Here is a 5,597-nt window from a genome sequence, read left to right on the forward strand (position 1 = left end):
GTTTACTACAATTCATATTGCTACCTAAGCCGCTCACCTTACTTCGTATGACATTGCTGTGTTGCTATCGCATTCATTGCTTCGCCCTTAGGGCGAAACTGTGACATTTTTTCTTATGTGTTATGCAAAGACAGACCGTTTTATCTTTGTTCAAAGCTAGCCCGACTCATCACACCATTTTTGTATGTTATCTAAGCTTAAATTAAGTTCAATTTGGTGATGTTCGGAAAGATATTTCGCGAAATAAGACGCGGTCATCTGCAAAAAAAGCCTAATTTGTGTACCAGGTGTGATAACGGTGACATATCATTAATGTACAGTAGAAATAGCAATGGCCCCAGGACGCTGCTCAGGGGTAGACCGGATATAATGGCGAGATAGCCTGAGTTGCTACCATCAACCGAAATAATATGCATGCCATCAGAAAGCTAATTTGCTATTCATGCAATTAGAATATCATGGAAATTAATATTTCGGAGCTTTTGAATACGTTTACAATAAACGACTCGGTTGAACGCTTTACTAAAATCTAGAAAAAGGAAGTCAATTTGACCGTTGCTACCTAAAGTTGTAGCAAATGTACTCGTATGAATAACAGTTAACAATTGTGTCGTAGTGGAATAACCTTTTCTAAAAGCATGTTGGCAATTTGTTATTATGGAATATTGTTCTAAATATTCTGTTATACGGCGATGATATGTTCAACTAATTTGCAGCATGAATAAGTTAATGACACAGAGCGGTAAAAGGTAATCAAGCGATTACATTTTAAAAGAAAACTGGCACAACTCGAGCTGTATTCCAATCATTGGTTACTTGAGCAGATAACAAAGAAGCTCTAAACAGCATAACAAGAAACCTACCGATAATTTCAGCACAGCGCCTGAGAAACACGTTTGGGATGTCGTCCGCGTTATCCACGGTGTTTGTTTTGTTAGGCACAACTGTATCTACACAGTACCGACACACTCTAAGAAACTTTGCCCATAGGGGGAATACATTGTTATCACAATCACTGAAGTCAGTAACGCACGTTTCCACGTAGTACAATGTATTTTCATCACCAGCTCTAGAGTAGTCATTGAAGCTGAGTTTTTTGTGCTTTTAGTGACAACAGGCTTGAATATAATTAGACAAACTGTTAAAAACAAGGTGGTGATCTCATAGACCTTCATCAAGTGACACAACGTAGTCTGAAAAGTCACGAATAACAAACAACAGATGCAGCACTGTGCTCGAAGAGTCTTGGTTCACTTAGTAGGTTCGTTCATTATTTGAAGCAGATCGTGTTCCAGCATAATGTGAAGAATACTACTAGTATTTTGGCCAGCCTTACAGCTTGCCTGAAGTCGTTCCCAGTTAATGTTGGGCAAGTTAAAATCACCTACTAGAAAAATTTTCTTGTTCTGAAAAGAAGACATGGGCTCTTGCAATTTGACGAAGTAATCAGGTATGGTATCAGTGGGCCTGTAACATGAAAACAAAACAAATGAATACCCTGAGCATGATAACTTGATGCATATAGGCACTCCAATTCAGGAATGTCATCAATATGCGTCGCTTCTATCGGGTACTTTACAAGGAGCGCCACACATCAGCCCTGAGCACTCTATCCTTACTAAATATTTTGTAACAAGGACAGGAACTAGATTATTAGTAATCTGTTAGTAATCTGATTACAGAACTTTGACTGTAACAGGACGGCTCCTTCAAAAAGGATGACTGCGTGCAGTAATAAAAGTTTTCAAAATGACATCAGACGGCGTATTCCAACACGCCTATTCCATGCACAGGGATTAATTTTATGCATGCGGCACTATAATAAAGGTCTTTTCAATGCTTCGCAATCACAATGAACATCGCATTGTGCGCTATTTATTTACGAAATCTGGCCGCTTCGATACAGTTTTAGATATGGAGTACTCCAACATTTGATAGCCTAAACATTCAATTTTTCGTACGTTGCTAATCAAGGGGGTGTTAAGCTATGTGGGCTAAATGCGTATGAAAAAAAAAAAACGTTCAGTGGGGTCCCATGTCGATTTCTAAGACAACTTTGACGGCTAAAGCTTTAATGCGTTGACGCCATTTCATTTGCGATTGCTTGCTTATGTTGGTTAATTAATTAAATAACTAATCATTGCACGCAATTCAGTTTATTTGTTTTCTTGGTTACTGTTACGGAGTCTTTAATTGCTCCTTATTAGTATGTACTGCTCTTTGGAACTCTTAATTAGTCTTAATTTTGCGTGACCAGTCTGATCACGGAGTCTCGAATTGATGTTAAGTAGTCTCTATTACAGTTCGCAACCCTTAATTACTTTTAATTAATTCTAATTATTCTTAGTTACTTAGCACGCTTTAATAAACGTGTAAGACATCTGTGGATTTGTCTTGTTAATTACCCTAATTACTTTTAGGTAGTCTTTGGGACTCTTGAATTACTTTTAATTACTTTTAGCTACTTTGTGCTAAATTCAATTTTACATGCTTTATTGAACAGTAGAGGTGTAGTAAGCCGGTTTCTGATTTTTGCTGCCGCAAGTGTTGTTGACCATGGTCACCATCCCGCGACCAATGAGCCAGTTCAGCCTTTCGCTTTAAAAGGCGCCGATGTCCATTAACGCAAGAGCGCGAATGCTCCATCGCCTGCACACGCACACACACACCGTTTTAGAAACCGCATTTGCACATTTGACAACGCTATTCTTTTGGAGCAAGGCAACACCTATTTTGATGCACTGGTGAGCGAGACGAGCTTGCTAGGGACACCGCGCATGCGCAGACCCAGGCGCTGCTTTTTCACCGGCGCGCTCCGCCGGCGAAAGGCAGTGCCAGCTGTGTCTGGCGTTCCGAGTTATTTTGTAGGCACCTGTACATCTTTTTGAAGGGCAGTGTAACTTTCTCCTGCTTATCCCGGTTTGTTTGCGCTTGTCCGCAGTTTCCGGCTGACGTCATGAACTTTCCGAGAAAATTCTTCACCAATCGAAATACCCGTATTTTTGAACCCACAGCCCTTTAGACTAACGGACTTATCTCTCGAATGCAGAAGCCTGAGGAAAACTGGGCGGTTCTTGTCGGTTACCGGTTTCTCTAATCTCTGAATATAGGTATTTCGGTGAGTTCAAGAGTATCTTGAAAAATGGCTTTCCTAACGGCCGTTTCTAAAGATTCCGCATTTTTACCTTGTGCTTCAGTTGATCCTAATTATCACAATCGATCTCCGGCTGTGGTTTTATAATTTATCAATTTTCTTTGGAAGTAAGTGGACTAAGTCATCAATGTGGTCAAGCTGTTCCTGGCATGAATTAATTTTGTCGTCCAGGTTTGATAGAGGGTATACATTTTTTTCGATATCAACTAGCCGCTTCTGTTTAGTTTCCTTAATGTCACCTACTATCTCCTCCAGTTGCCTTGAAATTTGAGCAATGTTGGTACCAGGGTTCGATTCAATGTCGACTTCAAGAAGTAACAATCTTCTAAGAGAGAACATAATAGCATGCAGAAAACAACTAGGCCGCGGGCACGGCAGCACAACCAAAAAGGGATCGCTAGAACGAAAACATTTGCCATAGTATTTGCTCGCCTGCACAGGAAAAAAAGGAACGGGTAGTGAGTGATCAACATTGTAACGGTGTCACCGTGCCATGTGCCCACGCAGGAGAAGGGTTGCTCTTTTATGGGCTCCCTGAAAGGTGTCGCTCCACGCAGCACATGCGCGTATAGCCCTCTGCGCCTGTCGACGTCTAGTGACCAGACAGCCTTACGAACGGCGGCGAAATCAGATTGCCGGCTCCATGAGAATCGATGTCGCGGTGGTCAAGCGCAGGCGCGTTGTCCGCGAGCTGTTCCGGGCATATTGTGGTATTCAGGAGACCGAATAACTGCACGGCGAGAAGGAAAGGGTTGTGAACGATTCACATCGTAACGGTGCCACCGTGCCCAGTCACCACCACTGCACCACTACGGCAATTGTCTTTCGCCCGCTTTCCTAGGTCTGTGTGTGTAATAGACGTAGCCGTGGGAGTCCTAGCTGGCGCCACTCACGGTGATTGCGGCGGATGAAGGACACCAGTTCAACCACATGCGCCACTCAGTACATGAACTTTGGGTTAGGCAACTGGCCTCATAAACCACTGTTAAAACTTGGAGAGATAACGCGCGGTTTTAAGCTAGTTGACAAATGACTTCGAAAACAAACAGCGATTTAAATGGAATTAAACTAAATGCACACGCGGGAGCACTGACGTCCAACTGAAGCTTCATTTCCTGAAAGGCGGCTTTTAAACCGTGAAAGAGGAGGAAGCCAAAGAGACGAAACAACATATGACCTAGAAACAAAAATTCAGAGCCCTTCTACTACGTGAAGATGGAAGACCAGCGAAACAGTTGGTTTTGTTTAAGTATATATTATTTTTTTATTTGGGGGTAATGTTAAATTGTTGAAAAGACACAACACATGAATTCGTTGCGTCACCGCGCGACGTATGCTGTATGTGCGAATGAAAGCGAGCTTAGGCGACTAGAGTCATACCACCTTGCACCATCGGACGCAGCACGTTGGGCAGCTGCGCGTTCCGCTTCTCGTCGCATTCGCATCAATTGGAGCTGTTGAATGCGCCGGCGCTCCTTGAAGGCGCGGTCTTCCTCTTCGGAGGGAGCGATACGTGTCTTACCCATACCGAGTCCAAGTTGCAACTGATGAGGTAGCTTAATGGCTACACTGTAAAAAAGAATTTCTTCAGTTTACGGTGAAAGTTGAAGGTAAAACGTCGCGGAACACTTATTCGTAAATGAAAAACAGTTTCCGTAAAACGGACAGTCTGTAAAATGTTTTTCCGTCGAATGGAAAACGGAGAGTTCCGTCGAATGGAAAACGGTGATTTCCGTCGAATAGAAAACGGTGATTTTCGTCGAATGCAAAACAGTGATTTCCGTAGTTGTGATCACGGAGTTGTCTGTATTTTCCAAATACAAAACGGTGAGCTCCGTACAACGGAAATTCTGTAAATTGAGCCCCGTACTTCCCTAATTAAAAACGGACAGACCGTGGTGAGGATAGGTATGCACATAAAACACACCAAAAGAACAATAAGGAAGACAGAAACATCTTTTTTTGTTCTTCGTGTGTCCATGTTTTCTATGCTTGCGTTCCTGTACCATGAATCCATACGAACTTGCTCAGCTTTATCTTGCTTCGTATCAGCAGGTTCAAAATGTGTTTTGTAAATGATGATGCGGGTGTATATATCCTTCTCCTTGTTCCTTGTTCGCTTCCCCTTGTTAATAGGCGGGGCCGCTGTCAAACTCACCGCGTTAGGTACACCGGTTCTTTCACCACCAACACGTAACCAACCTCAAAGAATGGTGCCAAAACCTTACGGTGGTCCGAAACCAATTCACAAATAACATAGAGTGAAGAGCAGACATACCGGAGGTAGACGGGCATCTTCTACAACTCTGGGAAAACAGACGTGGTCTAGACGAATGCTGGGAGCACAAAAGCATAACAGAAAGTTAAAACTCAAAATCGCAAAAATAACAGCCAAAGGAGGAGTCTACACCACCCAGCTAGCTCGCCTCAACTGGCAGCGACT

The sequence above is a fragment of the Dermacentor silvarum genome, chromosome 8 (genome assembly GCF_013339745.2).
Source record: "Dermacentor silvarum isolate Dsil-2018 chromosome 8, BIME_Dsil_1.4, whole genome shotgun sequence".
NCBI lineage: Eukaryota > Metazoa > Arthropoda > Arachnida > Ixodida > Ixodidae > Dermacentor > Dermacentor silvarum.